At 29.7% G+C, this 19,119-nt stretch overlaps 1 long non-coding RNA gene across 2 annotated transcripts in view; it reads right to left on the reverse strand.

The window, feature by feature from the left end:
* Positions 1-2,635: 2,635 nt before the first annotated feature.
* LOC147803317 (uncharacterized) overlaps positions 2,636-19,119 on the reverse strand; it is a 56,179-nt gene continuing 39,695 nt past the window's right edge. For both annotated transcript variants that reach the window (XR_015428849.1, XR_015428848.1), the window contains 2 exons: positions 7,756-7,832; positions 2,636-2,809 (listed from right to left, as the gene is read on the reverse strand). This is a non-coding gene — a long non-coding RNA (uncharacterized LOC147803317). The remainder of the gene's footprint in view (positions 2,810-7,755; positions 7,833-19,119) is intronic.

The raw sequence follows: 19,119 nt of genomic DNA on the forward strand, positions 1-19,119 counted from the left end.
ACAGGGCAGAGAAGATTTCGTCAGCGTTGCAATCAAGAACCCCCAAATGGGAACAACATCCGCAGATGGCATAGGATGTTTTATATCCATCGTTGAACAGCCGACGCAATTTTGTGTTTACGACTACTAACGTCTGTAGCCTTGTCATTTTGAACCCAATTCAGAAGACAAGGAAACTCCTAGATCAGTACCTCCAGAGGCATTGATTTGTTATGGGAACATGGAGGACTTTGCGATTCGAAAGATTTAATGTGCGCCAGTCACCATTTACTACACAGGGAGCCTTCGGCTTGCCTGGCATCCAACCCTCGAATTCTTGGACTTGGGCACAGTGCCTTACCAACCAGGCTACCCCGGCCCTTGGCAAAAGATGTTTGAAGAAAAGGGTTGTTTGCGAATGGGAAAAGTAGCGGAAGGAAGGATACGTGTTTCAGCTGAAAATGTTGAAGGAATTCGCCGCACGTATGAACGAAGCCCACGAAAATCGACGCACGAAGGTAGTTAGAAATATCATAAACAACGGTGTGGCGTGTTTTTAGACAGAAACTGGCTGCAAACGAAACCGTACTGGATTCAACTTGTGCAGCAATTCGAGCAGGAAGACTACGGCAAATGTATGAGTTACGGTACGCTTATGCTGGAAAGCATGGAGAAGGAAACAATGACTGATCGTCTAAATTTTGGTAATGAAGAAACCTTCCACACAAGTTGAACGGTTAATCGACACAAAAATTTAATAACTACACTACACAGTAGCGCGACAGCTTATAGAGGGCCAAGGCCTATTGTGCCCATCTCAGTTTTCTTGACCTTGGGCTCTGGGTGCAGAAGCAGAAGTTCCGGTCAGATGGTCAGCTGAACGCGGAATCCCCAGTATTTAATTCCCAAGCATGCTTGTACTCATTTATCGACCCACTGAAGGGATGAAAGGCTGAGTCAACCTTGCCCGGTCCAAGGATCGAACCAGGGACCTGTGGCACGACAGAGCGAAGCGCTACCGCTCAGCCACCGGGCGTCACAAAAATCTAATACCCCGTCTTAAATTAGAATTCCCCCTCCCTCCCCCAACGTCTAAGGCAGAAAGCGGATAGCCTTACCATTAAACTACAAATCCACATATTGTTAGTTTAAATGAACCGAAACCTTAATGTGACTTACTAAACCCCCAGGGGTAGTACCGACAGTTAACTTTTGCCTTATCTAATGCTTTCAACCATACTTTTGTATTTAAGATTAATTTCATTTTAATATAAATTGTACAGATGTGTACTTCATGTATAAGTGAAAAAAAAAGACAAGCAGCATTTACGTAAATTTAGTAACATCAGCTTGAAACAATATAGCATAAGTAGGTAGCTGTTCACATTAGAAACCATTTTTGGAAACCATCTTTAAACTAAAAAATAATGCTTTTTCTAAATATAACACTGTATACTCAAATCTTTTTTCTCTAAACTACTGCTAATATAAATTTCAAAACTTTACCAGGGTTTCCATTAAAATCTGGGAAAAAAAATTCCCTGTGCATATTGCAGGGTGCGTAGCCAAATCTCCCAACAAAAAATAAGCATCTTTAAAGTACTTTTTTTAAGCACTCAAAAAATATTTTTAAGCACTATATGCAAAAGAATTTTCAAAGACTTTACATGATTATAATAACTAGTTTCTGACAAAGAACTCTTTTCTTGATTATATTAGCCACTATAAAAAGATAGAGAGGTTTTTCAGTTCGTCACAGGGTGGAAAATGACGCCTGAAATTAAGATTATCTTGAGAAAATGCAGCATAGTTGTACATGAGACTGCAAGAATCTCAACTAATTCAGCTCAGTAGACGCACATGCAGACCCCCAAGTATTTCATCAAATATGTCACCATGATGGGTGCTATTATACGCTACGGACAAACAGCATGCCGAAACGAATTGTGGCTGAATGAATTGTGAAAACGTTGAATAGAACAATGTGAAAACCACGCTTTTACATAATACTCAGCGTAAAGCAACATGGTAAAGAAGGAAAAATCTTCGAGAAGGGAAAGTTAAGCACTTTTTAAAATTACCTCATGGAAAAAAGCAGTTTTAATTGCTTTTAAAAAAACGAAAATCTTAAATAAGCACCTTTAAGAACTTTTAAAAAACGCTATGCACCATGCATTATAGACAATATCATAAAAGGAAACGCAATTACTGAGCTCTTGTGTGAGCTATATTAGTCTGACTATGCTAGTTTTAATTGCTGGAAAAACTTGGAGAAAAAAAAGGAACAGATGAACATATTTAAATAATGCTATGGTAATTGAAACAGTTTAGTATAGTTGGAGTATCATAGATTATGCATTGAGTGGTCACCATTTTTTCAGAGACGAAACGAAACTAACTTCCCTGTATTTTGCAAAATTGTACAGAAAAAAAATCAAAATTTCCTGTATTTCTCCTGTGAAGTGGAAACCCTGGATAATTAGGAAACTGCATGTATTTTCTATTTGGAAACCATATCTGCAATAGTTGATTTTACACAAAATAATTAAGCTTTTCTTAAAATATCACTTCATACCTACTTTCACTAAACTATTGTAAACATAAATTTCAAAGCTTTATTTATAAATTTAACAAACAAAAAGAGATGTACCATTAAATATGATCTGGGAGTAAATTCCTTTTTGCTTCTGATTTAAGATATTAAAATAGTAGGTTACTCTGTCTCTCACTTCATCATCACAATCAAGAAGACTCCTCTGCAGAAGGACTAAAATATTTGGGAGAAGCTCTTCACAGTGAGAGCCAAACTAAGCCAAGGAACTGACAGCAGCTGCAAAATAAATGCATATACTTTCAAAACAATGATGAATCATATGAATGTAATACATACCTGACAACACTGAACAAATAAAATAACAGAGATTTTACTATCGACATTTATTAAGCTACGAGTAAAGTTTTGATACATCACGCATAATCATGTAAGTCAAAACGAGAGATTCAAAATTGAAAATAATATAAGAACTTACATTTAGCAAAATAATATGTATATAACTCTTAATCTAAAGATGATTTTTTAAACCATTATTTATAAATTATTTTGTTAAACAGCCAATCCAATTTTAAGTTTACGACTTCTAATGTTCAACTCTGTATCCTTGTCATTTTGAACCCAATCTAGAAGACATGGGAACTCCTAGATCAATCAAGAACTGGGCAAAATTTGCCTTCGTGGAGAACTTTTTGAGGTAACTAACCCGCATTTGCATTACATGGAGAGGAAAACCACGAAAACGTCCAACAATTAGCCTGACTACAAGGAGTACTTAAACTATTAACACTCAACGTACTGCAGTGCTAGCAATAGCACTATCTGTTGAGGAATAAGAGAAGTATTTTTGCCATCAGCGGATATTTTATTGGGTAAAATTTTTTTAAAAAAACTTTCTTCAAAAAATACAGAGAAATTTTAGAATATATGAGTTGACTGGTTATAGTCGTAAAATACAGGAGTAAAGCAAAACACTTGGCAGGTAAGGCAATAATAAAATTCGAAAATATCGTTTTGCTTCACAAGAGATAAGGGGCAGTGAGAACAAAAAATAAAATTATTAAATAAGGTTGTTCATTCTTTTTTTTCATTTCGAAAAGTTTATAAAAATAATTTTATGTTAAAGTTATAAATATTATTATGCTGTAATGTACATGGATAATGAATTTTTTTATATAGTTTCATGTTTTTTTTTCTATTATTACAGTGTTCAACAATATATGAGGTCTTGTGATGAGCAAAATAATTCATGATTGTAATATTCCCCCCCCCTTTTTTTTTAATTTCTAATTTAAATTTATTGTATTACTTTTCTTTGTCGCCTGGACAGGATTTTCCTCTTGAGGACGAATATATATTCTTTGTATTTCTGTGTTTGTTTTTGTTCCCAATAAAGTTATATTAGTTTGTAAAAAAAAAAAAAATATTAATATCTCAACCTAGCTACCATGCTCATAAATGAAACGAGTTGTAAACATTTAAATCTTTAATAACAATGTCTAACATATGTAGTGTTAAACAATAATGTGATGGTTAGGTATCAAACACTTTATTCCACGATGATCTACACTTATTAATTGGCACTAATTATTTTGGTACTTTTTAATTTGTAGATAGACAAAACACGAATTTCCCTCACACTAGCAAAACAATGTTTGATAGGTTAACCATGGAGCCAAAGAAGAGAAGCTGTCTATTTTTCTTGAAGTCAATGTGTGTAGCAGTTTGCCAAACCAATAAGCAGACTCTGCAAACTACAAACTGGGTTGGAGATGAAAACTAGCAGTCACTGCTGGCTCAAACAATGTTCCTCTGTTTATGCTTTAGTGCAATTTTTATTTGTAAAGTAAAAAGTTTTTATCCTTAAACTTATCTTCCGTTTTAAACTTATCTTCCAGTTTAGTTTCTTGATTTTTATTTCACAGGTTAAAAAAATGTTTTACTCAATTATTCTTAGAGATATTTATTTTTCTTCTTGTCGTGTTTAACAAATTATAAATTAAAATGATAATTAAATATAACTATGCCATTACGTTTAAGGAAAAATTTCTACAGTTATGTCCCCAGTAGTAGAGACCCTCCAGCAGATGATTTTTCATCTAAGATTTCTTAATATTTTTAAAAAGTAAATCGAGATGACTCCTTTTTAAAAACATTACTTAATTTGAATAAAGAGCTGAATGGAGAGAATATCACAAAGAGCAACCACTAAATATTGTTTTAGCTAGAATTTTAAATTGATAAAATAAAAAATAACAAAAATTTTGAAATCACACAAATTTAAAAGATAAATTCACTCTAGAAATAATGTATTTTCTTTCATTTTTTGAAAGAACACCATAATTTTTAAAGAACAGGATAGAAACATTTTATACTTTAATAAAATATAACTATGAATGGGGATTTTGATACAAATTTAGATATTCGGAACTTCATGAAATTAGAGGGGGAAGGGTATAAATTCCCTTTTAAAAATTAGATTTTTCGGCGACCTAAATCCATTATTATTTTTTTTAAAAAATAGTTAAAATCACGACATTTCAGGACAAATTTTGTTCAATACTGAAATCCATGACTTTCAAGATTTTGCAGGTGCGCAGATACCCTGCTTAGAATAGCTTCCGATCTTGAACTGAGATTGAAGTGTTTAAGCTTTGTAATATCATTTCTATCTAGGTCCCTTATAGGCTTATAATGTTGGTTAAATATTGGGGTGTCTATACTTTTCAATATTGGTCCTAGATAGAAAGGAATCTTGTTCCAATAATGGAAGTCCTTCTAGGACCAATACTTAAAAATCCAGACATCCCAATGTTAAACCAGCCCTCGGTGCATGTTCTTATTGAAGCAAATTTTAACCCAACTCTGAAGTGCAAAAGAAAAAAAAATCAACGTTGAGTTATATTTGGCATCTTTGCATGATACGATACACATTGCAACGAAATATTTTCAAAAATAAATTTTGTTTTTATCAATTTTCGAAAATTCTATTTTAGCGTTTATAGCAATAGAAAGAAAAATAGTTGTGAAGCCACTTTTTATGTTGTTTTTTCAAATGTACTGCAAAACTGGGGCCAAATTAAAACTGATGCTTGAGTAACGTTTTGATCATTACTTTTTATTGGCGAGGCGGCTAACCAAAGATTTTGGAGCAATATATTTTTAAATATTTTCTTTTAATTCTTATTTTTTATTTTTACAAAAACTAACGTTTTTGAAAGGAAAGTTTTTGATGCCAAATATAGGCTTACTGTTATGAGCTAACTCTGCGTTGTTAAATTTGAAATTTCCCTTGAAAAGTCTTGGATTTTTAGTTAACAAAAAATTTATTAAGAAACTGTTTTCGCCGCTCTCTTTAATTGAGTTATTTTATAACTATCGAGGAGCAGTCGACTCAGTTTTGGGGTTTACGACTAATAATGCTCAACTCAGTAGCCTTGAAATTTTGAACCAACCCAGAAGACAAGGAAACTCCTGGATCAGTACCCCCAGAGATATGATTTGTTATGGGAGCATGGAGGACTTTGAGACTCAACAGATTTAACGGGCATCAGTCACTGTTTACTACACGCGGAGTCTTCGGTCGGTGGCGACCGAACTCTAGACTTCTTGGATATGCGTCCAGTGCCCTACCAACAAAGCTATCCAGGCCTTTTAGTTGAGTTAATATTTTTTTAATAACTTTTTATAGGTGGTGCAGGCATCAAAAGTTTCATTAATTATTTCGTACAATGGGCCAATTTTTGTCTAAGTTCAATTTCATGGTCAGAATTCAGCTGAACTTGTTTTTGGTCATAAATTTATTTAGCGTCCGGGGTGCTAAATTTTTTAGCGTTTAATATAAAATCATTATTAATTATTTCAGTTTATGAATATGCGTCACCTACCTATTGCTAATTCGTAATAAACATTGCTAAAAGTAAAAACCGTTCATTATTCATTGATGAAGATCTTAAAATCCTTTAACCATTTTCAACTTCAGATTATGCATCGAAGAATTGATGAAAATTAAAAAAGTCATCGGTGTAAAATATTTCAAATTTGTTATTTGTACACGCAAAATAATTGCTAAAATTTAAAAAAAAAATTGGTTTTGAAAAGTAAAATACTTTTGCTCATTGGAAATGATTTATACACTTATTTTACATTTTAATTTCTATCATAATTCAACTAAATGTTTAGTAATAAAAGATCTGTATTGTTTAAGTATAAAAAATAAATTATTTCTTAGTTTCGTGTTTCATATTACTACTTTCTTTAAAATTTAGCAATTTTAAGAGTTTTTATTTAACACATTTTTCATAAAATTTTGTATTAATTTAGATCAAAATGAGTGAAAATATCATATTTAGCATTTCAACAATTTATGATTATGAAATACAGCATGAAGTGTCGGATGGCTCATGTCCAAGCAATTTTTCAAATTTTCATTTCTTCGCAGTTATTTAGATCGAAGAGAAACAGTTATTCATCATTGAAATATAATTTTAAAATCAATTTTTGATACATTTTTGAATATCAAGGATAAAAAATTTTAAACTACTTTATTAGATTGTATTTCTTAGCAAATATAATTCCGATAAAGTAAGAGATTTCTTAAGTAACCATTAGACTGATGTTATAATTAAAAAATACCAAAATATGTTTTTACTTGTAATTAGATTGCCAGAAAAAAATGTATAAAAGGGAAACCGATGTTCTATCTGAGTCAAATGGTTAAACTTGATTGATTTTTTTTAGTGCAAATTTTATTTCAGTTGATTTTAAAAATTAAAATAAAGAGGCACATTTTTACACTTAAGATCCCTCACTAGATTAATGATCGCCATTTTTTAGTAATTAGTATACGTTTTTCATTAATTTAACGCGCACGCGAGGGTGTTTTTCAAAATATTAATTCGATTATCTTCAGCAATTTTCTATAGGTTATATCACTCCAGAAATTTTTTATTGAATATAAAAAAATTGTTCAACAAAATTAAAGTTTATTGGAGTAGTTTCAGAGAAAATGTTTGTGTTGCAGTTTGCAGTTTTGAGAAGTAAAGAAAGCTAGCAAAAGAAACACGTATCAAAAGTTGACAAGTGGCATCAAAATCTTTTAAAAAATCATAAGAAAATATTTCCATTGCAAGTAGAACAAAACTAAAATATTTTTAGAACCATGATTGATAAATAAAAGTTACGTGGACATCTTAATTCATGAAACAAGAGAAACAATTTCTTACCAGAATTATGTTACTCCACATTAGACAGCATTTACACCCTAACATCCCTGTCCAAAAATTAAGGGCCACAAATTGTCCTGCGTAAATTGAAAAGATAACAAAAAGCATAAGCAAAGTTTTAATAAGCATTTCAAATCACAAAATTAAAGAAAAATGTATTAATACGTTCACAACACTTTTAATTAAAATAACGAATATGCGCATGGTGCAAAAGAAACATGTGAGTAATATAGAAGATATAATAAGTTTTTACTACTTTTTTATATGGCATAAGTTTTTTACTGTGTTTTTGCAAGGCTTGTTTGATTATTTCTTTAAGATATACTCTGAACAATAAAAATGAATTAAAAATCATTTAACTTAAGCATTGCTTTTGTCTTTCCCTCACAATCCATGCATGCGATTAACTATTAAACAGGTAAAGACAAGCTGACTAACAGGTTTGTATAAATTTTCTTTTTGTGTCAATTTCCAGTTGTCTATGTGTGAATTGTTCTTTTGTTTATTAGACAGGGGTGATTGTGAGCCCAAGTCAAAATTCCGAAAAATTTCTTGAGTTACACATACCTATACCATTTACACGTACCTAACATACCTATGATGACCTGGAAAAGTCATTAAAATTTACAAATATGTCTTTCTTTCTTGAGTTTATGATTATAATAACTATTTACTGATAAAAAAAGAAATATTAATCATGAATATAAGCTTATAAAGTATCTGGCTCTCCCTTACAAACAAATAAACTGTGTTTTTAAGTTCCACCTTTGAAAATTTGCTTTCCGGAAATTCTGTGATCAATAATTTTTTGAAAAGTCTGGACCTTCGATCTCCGGAAACTTCCGGATCACTGTTAGTGAAAAATCCGGAACTTTTCCGGAGCACAATCAGCCCTGATTAGATCAGGGTGCATAGAAAAATCTTTCAACAAAAAAATAAGCACCTTTTAAATTCTTTTTAAGCACTAAAAACATTAACAAAATGCAAACTAGTTATTTTATCATGATCTTATTGGTTTCTGATAGAGAACTCTTTTCTTGATTTCATTAGCCACCATAAAAAGATCGAGAGATTTTTCGGTTCGATTTCAGAGGGTGGAATATGAAGCCTGAAATTGAGAATATCTTTCAAATTGCAGCAGAGTTGCACATGAGAGAGCATAAATCTCACCGAACCCAGCTCAGTCGACGCACATGCGGACTCGCAAGTATTTCATCAAACATGTAAAAGGATCGACGCTTTTATACGCCACGGACCAATGGTAATGTATTGTTTTTAAATGAATTGTGAAAACGTTGAATAGAACAATGTGAAAACCACGTTTTTCCATAATACGTGGCGAAACTCGACAGGGTAAAGACAAAAAAAATCATTTTCGAAAAGGGAAAATTAAGCACTTTTTAAAAACACCCATTAAAAAAGCACCTTCAAGAGCTTGTTTTTTAACAAACGAAAATAAGTACCTTTAATCACATTTTAAAACGCTACGCACCATGTACATTAACAATTAGCTACAACTTGTTACGACCTAGCTTATGTCTGTATACTGAGCGAGGACAATTCTTGGAATGATCACGATTTTCTTCTATGGGCCAAAGTTGCTGCTCCCTAATGGTGTTCCGCGGAACCATAAGGTTCCGCGGAAGATTTAAAGGGGTACCGAGACTTTGAACTTTGTAACATTTTTGAAACCTACAATTCGATTTAGGTACATTAATTAAATCATTATTTACTTAATATTTCGGATGTCTTTACTGAATTATGTAAAATAAATTGACAAAAGAAAAGGCACATTCTTATGAAAAAGTAAATACAAACAACTTATTGATGGACTTACACAACTTAGCATTAGTATTTCCCATTGCGATCTTCGAATCAAAACTGAATTCGTTAATAAAGAAATGTACTTCCCTAACAACTAATTTCAACTTAAGTTCTTTTTAGTTTCCATTTCAACGGCCTATTTCATTCATTTTTAGCTTATGACTGAAAACAAATCTATGCCTAGATTAAATTCCTCTTACTAATTCAACAGTCGGATATCAAACCTAATTTAAGATAAAAAATTTCATTCTTACTATTAAACATTTCGAAAATGAAATAGCCCTTTATTGGTTAATAAATTTATAATTGTCTTTTAGTAGTTTTTCATAATTAGTAGTCTTTCATAATAGTAATTTTTAATAATTAGTTTGTATATTCACCTAATGAACTTAACTTATGAAATCGGGGTTCCACAGAAGGAAGTTTGATTATTAAGGGTTCCACAAACGGAAAAAAAATTGTGAACTGCTAGGATAAAGTATAATTTCAAATGTTACTTCAAATAAAAACTACTAGCTAACCAAAATAATCAATTTTTCAGAAGTTGGATTCAGGATGTTTTTGGACGCAACCTTTTTGGCGTTAGCAATAACAAATATTTTTTCACAAGCTGACAATTTCTCACTAGATGTTAATGTTTTGAGAAAAATTAAAACACATGGTTGTTTGGTCGGTTAATGGGCTAAGACATATTTTTATTCATATTTAACAAATAGTTTTGTTTCAAAATAAGGAGGTTAGATAATAACAGCAGCCCTGTACTTGATCCTTAAGGAGCCTACCAGTTGACAGGTGCGGCAAGAAATTTTATTTGAAGAGAAAAATTATAAGGAGGTTAAACTCAAACCTTTCTTTCTAGATCATAAATATGTTAAAACTTGTTAAAGACAGAACTTTTTGTCGTGTGGTCTAACGATTTCTCACATTGCGCCTACGTTTGTGGTCTTGTGTTTTCTTTGTCAGCGAAAATGTGTTTAGAATCTAGCCCTTTTTTTTAATGTGGGTAAAATTTTTGTTGGATTTAAAATATTTTCGAGATCTGACGAAATACGCAAAGAGTGAAATTAGCATTAATGACCTCTTAATTTTGAAGAAAACTTTCATAAAAAGTTTTTATTGTTTTAATAAAAATTTTTTTTATAAAATTAGGTGTACAGTCCGCAAAAAAAAAAAAGATATCACCCTGAATAACTTTCGTTCTACTGATCCGATTTTCACGAACTAAGTGTCAATCTTAATGGTTCTTGGGGGTGACCTCAAATATGCTAATTAATTAGTGCTAACTATTAATTAAGTTACGAAATCAGACACAAAAACGTACTTTCTCTGAATAAACATATATTTTTTTTTACATATTTGGAATCTAGACACTTGAATTAGGGGGGGTAGACAAAATTTTAAAACAATTGGGTCGTAAATTGGGTTGCAATAAAGGTTTATATATTTGGCGATAGTCCAGAAAACCGCCAAAAAAAGTCGCCTGCGCAAATAAATATATTAAGATAACCCATTGACTGATTCAAAAGAGAAACGCTTAATTTTACTAGGTTGCTAGGCAACCAATTTCTGACTGTAAAAAAATTGAAATAATGTTTTGTGATTGCTCTGAGAGGTTTAATTAATAGTTAATAGAAAACATCTCGAAGTTTCTAGGCAATAGACAATTTTTAAGTTTATTTATGTCCAAAAAAAAAAAAATTTATTTTAATCTCCTTTGAAAAGAAAATTTGAATCGATTTATAAGTTTTTAGAATTTAAATACATGAACTTTTTATCTGATATTATTTAGATTATGCTATTTTTGCTATGTTTATTCGAGGATTTCATACTAAAATCAAATTAACATAACTTATACAAAATTTTAGCTATATACAAAATTAGCTATATACAAAATTTTAGGGATAATGATTTTTACAGCTTTAATGGAGTCTTCTAGGCATGAAAGTTTGAAGAAAAAAAAAGTGCTTGAAAAATAAAATGTAGATTGTATAGTAAATCTAATACACATTCACAAGGTTTTCTATAATTTACGATATTTCTTTTTTCTATAACTCAAGGAATTGCTGAATGTTTAGTGGCATTTTAAAAACATTGAAATATGTTTAGTTTAAGAATAAGATATTGAAATAATATGTTGCATATTGTATGATTCATTGTTTAAAAAATTGCTTCATTTTGCTAGATATTTACGTTACATGTTTTTTTTTGGATAAAGATGATTAGCAAATAGCATCCACATGTTTCGATACATTCTGAAACTTACGTTCGCAAATTCACCATAAAATGTCGCACAGCATATTCTTCAATTACGATAAGCTACATTTACTACCAAATACTGCTACTATGATTATTTTTGTTTTCTTATATATATATATATATCTGATATGATACTCTCTTTTTAAACAGAGCTCGTAAGGCCCTTAAGATACTGAAATGGGGGCACGAAAACTTAAAAGATTTTTTTTTCCTAATGCCCGCCTGTGTTAACATCCGTCAATTCAGGCATCTACAGGGCGACAGATATCTGTGTGGCCTAAGGATTCCTAACGAGCATCAAACATTCTTAAAATTAAGTGTTCATTCACTTGAAAATTTAGTGTTTATTCAATTTAAGAACTGTTCCTTCACTTGGTTATCTTACTACTTATTATTTAAACCACCAAAAGCTTAAAACAATATTATGTAAGTTATCTAAATTTTTTGTACATAATTTGCATTTAATAACAAATATGTCGACATGCATTTAATAACAAATACGTCATTTAGCTAAAATTACAAATTTTGAAATTTTTATGATTTTTTTTTTAAAGACAAGCTAAGCTTAAGTATTCCTTCACTGGTTAGTTTACCCTATAAGATTTTGAGAAATTTACGATGTTGTGAGAGATGCTTAAAAATGTTGACTACGTATTTTTATTAATATTCATAAAATATATATTCAAGAAATTGATGAATATTTTATTCCAAATTTATTCATTCGTATGTATATTAGTGAAATTTTATCAGTTATTGAGAAAAAAAACTAAAAAATAAAAAATAATCACATTAAAGAAGCACAATCTGTTGTATAATCATATTCTATCAGAAGCATGCTTTTATAAAACTCCACATTCTCTGAATAAAATGTATTTTATTCAATAAAATGTTTTATTCAAATTTCTTTACTAAATTGCAAATAGAATTTTAGACGACTAAAAAAGAAACATCGTATTTTATAGCTTAAAAAAATAAAAATGAAAAGATAAGCAAACGATTATTAGCGAAAAAAATGTGAATGAAATTTTATGCTAAGCGCGCGAAGTCAAGTTCCTCGCAAGTTTATCACATTTTAATATTAATCGCCCCATTTAATCATTTCTTCATTGTCGCCAAATTATTTTTTTGAAAATAATTAATTTTAATTTTTCTCAGCTTCTAATAAATAAAAACAGTTGAAACTTTAGATTTTTCAATTGAAAAATATGTAGATTAATATGGTATAAAAAAACTCATACCTTATAATTCAAAAATTTTTCATCCTTAATTTAATTAAATAATAAAAAATAATTAACAATTATTAAAAATTATTTTTTTCGTGAAATTATCTTTGGGTAAATGAGTTTTATGACTGGGTGAAATTTTCTTCGAATTGCTTTATTAGTTTTTAAAATATGACTAAAAACGTAAAAAGTGAAATTAACATTAAGGGGTACGAACTTTGGATCGCTCTCCTGACCAAACTATGGGGACCATATTTCCCAGATTTCGGCTACCCCCTATATTTTGAAGGTTAAGAATCCAAATATGTAAGAAAAAATATATGTTTATTCAGAGAAAGTACGTTTTTGTGTCTGATTTCGTAACTTAATTGATAGTTAGCACTAATTAATTAGCATATTTGAGGTCACTCCTAGGAACCATTAAGATTAACACTTAGTTCGTGAAAATCCGATCATTAGAACGAAAGTTATTCAGGGTGATATCTTTTTTTTTTGCTGACTGTACATTGCATACAGAGTACGAAAAATTAAAAAGAGTTCACCCTTAATAACTTTTGATCTAATCATCGATTTTAATGTGCTAAAATCAGAGTGCGCAGCCAAATTTATCAAAAAATAAGCATCTTTTAAGTGCTTAAAAAATATTTGTGAGAACTTTAAAAAATATCATAATTAGGATATGGGCACTAATAAAAGTATTCTCTTCCTATTGTTGGAAGTTCCTCTTATATGCATTGACAAAATACAAAATAATTTTCAAGAACTTCACGTGATCATGATTAAATAGTTAGTTTCTAACAAAGAACTCTTTTCTTGATTACATTTGAAAACATAAAAAAACTAATACCCAATTTTAAGCATATTTAATATTGAGTGACCCATTATATTTCTTAAATCAATACTAATTACTTTACTTAATAAGGTAAAGAAGTTTATTAAAAATTAAAATTAATTTAACTATTATTTATAAAGGTTCACAAGTGTATTTTTTAGATTTAAATAAAAGTTATTCATAAAAGCATATTCAACAAAACATTAACAAGATTATGTTATTGATCATATCGAATTTATAGAGTTATGCAAGGAATTAAGCAAATTAAGAAAATTTAAATAAATTGGTATACCAAATGTAGATTAGTGAATGACCCCTAATAATTTTTATTAAAATTTGTTACTTGGTTTCAGCATTTCTCTCATGTAATGATTAAAAAAATAATTTTGGAATGTAAATAAACGAGTTTTGAAACAAAACATTTTTGTTAGGAGAAAATTATTATATGGCCCCTAAATTCATAATATTTAACAAACTTCAGATGATTGATTTTTTTTATCTCAATTGTTTTTAAATCAAATCATGAAGAAATGAATTTAGAGTTTTTTGGAATAACATAAGATTTTTTGCTGCATTTAAAATAGTGAAAGCCCCTAACTTCATACCTTTTTAATTGATTGATTTATTGATTGAATGTAGGGTTTAATTGCACAAATTCTAAATAAGGACATGCTGTGAAAAGCAATCCATACTTTTTTAAATCTTGCCTTTAAGTATTATTGAGCTTTTTCATAAAACAAATTAAGAGCATTGAAAATTTTAAAAGTATTAATACAACAACAAAAAGTAATAAAAAAAAATTAGTTAAATACAAGAAATTTTTTTTTAAAAATGTAGTAAATTACAGGTAGATGGACCCTCAGATAAAAATATTGCAAGTAAAAATCTCAATCAATTTTTATCTTTATTAAATTAAGGAATAAATGAGAGACGGAAATTTAGAGGCAATAAAGCTTTGTAATTCTTGATTGCTCTGGGGATAAACATCAAAATACGTAATTAGTGAATGATCCTTATGTCAAATTCAAGGATTATGGTACTGATCTATACATAATGAGCGCGAGAAGGCGAGAAGCTTGCCAGTGACGAAGACGACAGCACTTCACTAACGATGAAATTAACAAGAGAAAAAAAAATTTCCTTTGCTATTAGGAAAAAAATTGGCTACCCAGTGATCAGCAAAAATGAGAGAATTTTTCGATTTAATTTCAGAGGGCGGAAAATGAAGCCTGAAAATTCTGAAATTGAAAATCTCTTGCAAAAGGCTGCTATACATGAGAGTACCAGAAACCTTCCCACCGAATTCAGCTCAGCATACGCATATGCGGACAAGCAAATATTTAATCAAACGTGTGAAATGATTGGCAGATCGATGGTAATTTGAAATGGATCGTAGTCGAACGAATTGCGTAAACATTAAATGTTATATTATAATTATAAAACAGTCGTTGAACAGCCTGCCCAATTTTGGTTTGTACGACTACTAATGTTCAATTCAGTGGCCTTATAATTTTAAGATAAGATAAAGTGGCCTTATAATTTTAAGATCCAGAAGACAAAGAAACTTCTGGATCAGTACCCCTAGAGGTCTGATTTGTTATGGAAACATGCAGGTCTTTGTGATCCGGCAGATTTAACGCATAGCAGTAACCATTTACTATACGGGGAGTACCAGGCTATCCTGACCAGTGTAAACACCGGGATAGCTTGGTCGGTAGGGTGCTGGACCGATGTCCAAGAGGTCGCGGGTTCGATCCTCGCCAGCCGAAGAATAAATTAATGAAAATGGTAGTGAATGGTGACTGATGAACGTTAAATATGTCGAGTCTTAAAGTCCTTCATGTTCCCATAACAAATCAATACCTCTGGTGGTACTGATCCAGGAGTTCACTTGTCTTCTGGATTGGGTCCAAAATTACAAGGCGGGTCAAAACGATGGGTTCAAAACTATGGTTCAAAACCATTCAACGATGGGTTCAAAATAAAATAAAATGAGAAAATCACGAGCCGTGATTGCTCAAGAGACAGAGCGTTCGTCTTCCAATAATGCGAACCCAGGCGATACGAATTCCGCATCCGGCTTGCACCAACCACAGTGCTGACATGACATATCCTCAGTGGTAGACAGATCCTGGGTTAGAGTCCCCTTGCCGTCAAGCTAACCGTGGGAGGTACTCGCTGTCTTCCTCTCCATGTAACGCAACTGCGGTTTAGCTCAAAACTAAGGATAGATAAAGGATAGCAAGAGATAGGGTGTTCCAGCCGAAATATTGTTTCGACTCTCTAGTTGTGATGTTACTCTCTGGGGGGTTAGATTTTAAGTTGACGAAGGTCGAAAAGAAAGACAGCGGACAGAGGTAGCCATTTAAACCGATTGGAATCGACCTATTTGAAAAGTGTTCATCTTTGTAAAGCAAACCTTTTGAGAAGTAAGTTCACTTTATCTTATTTAAATACATTTAAATGCTTCTTCTAATGTATTAGATATATTGTGTTGTTTTAATCAAATTTAACATTTAAATTAAAAGCGTATCGATTATAATCACACCCTGTAACAATGAATAACTTATCGAAAAAATTGTTACGTACTAGATTTTATTCTAAATAAATTGTTCATTCCTTTTTAAGTTATTAAAATGCTAACTCCATCTGTTTATTTTGTATAAAAGTTACTAATATGATTTATTAGATAGATATTTTATAGATTTCATAGTAATTGAGATTAGTTATATTATTTTAGACTACATTAAATCTATTTTTTAGCTTTACATCGTGTAAATATTGGATTATTCGACGCTATATTGCATTTTTCTCTTCTTTGATGCGAAAAACCTGTAATTCTTATTTGTACAATATTTTTCATATTGTATATTTTATTGTTTGTAATATATTAAGTACAAACAAAATTTACAGTGCATTTCTGTTGAATATCTTATTTATCTACATATCAATGACAAATAGTTATGTTAATAAAAAATAGTTCTGCTTTGAAACATAAACATGAGATTTTATGTCATACTTTTTAGTAATCTTGCATGTAATATTGAAGATCAAGCAATAATACTTATCCATTTACATATATGCAAAAATATTTTTTTTTTATAAATTTTCTTATTCTTCTAATTTTAGAGTGGAATAATTAGTTTTCAGATATAAATTTTGAGAAGACTGATTTTATACCTTCCTTTAAGACTTAATATGCGTTTTTAAAATTACATAGCATCTTTATTTTGGTTTGAAGTTTTAGTATTAAGTTGATTTTTTATAATTATTTGACATTTAACATAGTAATGAATAAATATTAATAATATTTACATAAGTATCTCTCAATTGATTTATATAAATTATGTGTATAAAATATTAAATGTTTGAATTTTTAACTTAAATTTTCAGTTGTGAATAAGTGTTATAGTTTCTTGTTTAATTCAAATTTTTAAAAATTCTTTGCAGCTTTAACTCGATTAAGTACATTAAGCAAAGATGAAGTCTTTTTAAGATTAAATATTTTTATTTGTTACCAGGTATGTAATATAGTAGGCAATGCTAGATGCATCAATATTTACTAAGGCCTGGTACCTATAAATTTAATTATTTACACATGCATATAAAAACAATTGTCTTTATTTTTTTGTTTTCAATTTTGAATTATTAGTACAATTTTTCTAATTTTAAATTCTTGAAACACAGATTACTCATATATACAAAATTTTAATTTATGTTCTTAAAATTATACTGTAGTTTTAGTTCTGATTTTCCATTTGGTTTGGTTTAAAACATTACATAAACATCAGGTCTTATTTAATTTTTTAGTATTTTCCTATTATGTAATATGTAACATATAAAGCAAGTATCTATCAATTGCTGTTTAATTTTTTTTAATTAGTCTATTTCCAGTTTTCAAAAATTAATAAATTTTCTGATTTTACTAACTTAAAACCGGATTTTATCTACATTTAAAATTTTAAGCAGCTTTATTTTGATTTGCATATTAGTTTTGGTTTGAAGCATTTTGTAAACATAAATCTTATATTACTGTTTTGATTTTCTTTTAATTACCTGACATTTTTTTAATAACATCAAAAAACAATAAAGTAACTGTTTCTAATACTTCAAATAATTTTACACAATAAAGCAAAACTAGAAATACATATAGTTTTAATTTTGCTTTACTTGCAAATATTTTTGAAATCTATGTATACATTTTATGAAGACTAACACATATGATTGTACTATAAATGACAGTGAAAACAATAAAATAATTTTTTTAATGAAAATAATAAAAACTAATTTCAATAGATTAAACATAGCATATTATTTTATGATGTGCTATGACTCTATATATTTATTGCTAAATTTTTAAATATAGGTTTAATATTACTTTGCATCTTTAGTTTATTTCAAAACATTATGCGTATGAAGTCGTGCATTTTTTTAAACCTAGTCAGCTTATAAAATTTTTTTCTTCAATTATTTTATGCCTTACATGCTATCAAGTGACATTATCTACTACACTAATATCCATAGAAGTAATTGTCTGTGTAAAAAATTAACAGACATTAAGCCTTAATTTTAATTAAATAGCAGTAATTCTGTTATTGTTGTTTTTACATTACATAAGTAAAAAATCTTTAAAATTTATTTTTTTACTTGTAATAAAAAATCTCACTAAGAAAAGATATCACTGACTATAAAAGCTATTACTGGAACTAGTTTTGTTCATAATTTTGCATGAAATAAGAATGAAAACCAATAAGATATTTTTTCACCATTTTAGTTACAGAAAGTGATTATTTTAAAACAAATTATGTGACTATTTTGCCATGATATTTTGAATCTGTTTCATATACTTTTTTTTTATTTCTTATTTTTCAAGCATTAGCCATATGTTATATATTTGTTAAAACTGTTCCTGAAATTATAATGATGATATTTAACTTATAATTTTAGATTTTTTTCAATTAGAAGTATATAAAATTGAGTTTTTTTTATTATTTTTTATTTGTTTTTTAAATTCATAGCAAATTTGATATTTATTTTTTTGTAAATAAATGGAACATGCTATATCTATTTCTTTTGCAGATGCCACGATCATGTTGTGTACCTGGGTACCGTTCTAGTTACGAAGGAGAAGCATATACAAATATCACTAGTTTCCCAAAAGATTTAGAATGAAGGAATCAATGGGAGAACTCTCTCATCGAAAAGACTTTCAAGTTACTGATTCTACAG

Source organism: Parasteatoda tepidariorum, chromosome 9 (genome assembly GCF_982258835.1).
Source record: "Parasteatoda tepidariorum strain Cologne lab strain chromosome 9, Ptep-v5.0, whole genome shotgun sequence".
Classification (NCBI taxonomy): Eukaryota; Metazoa; Arthropoda; class Arachnida; order Araneae; family Theridiidae; genus Parasteatoda; species Parasteatoda tepidariorum.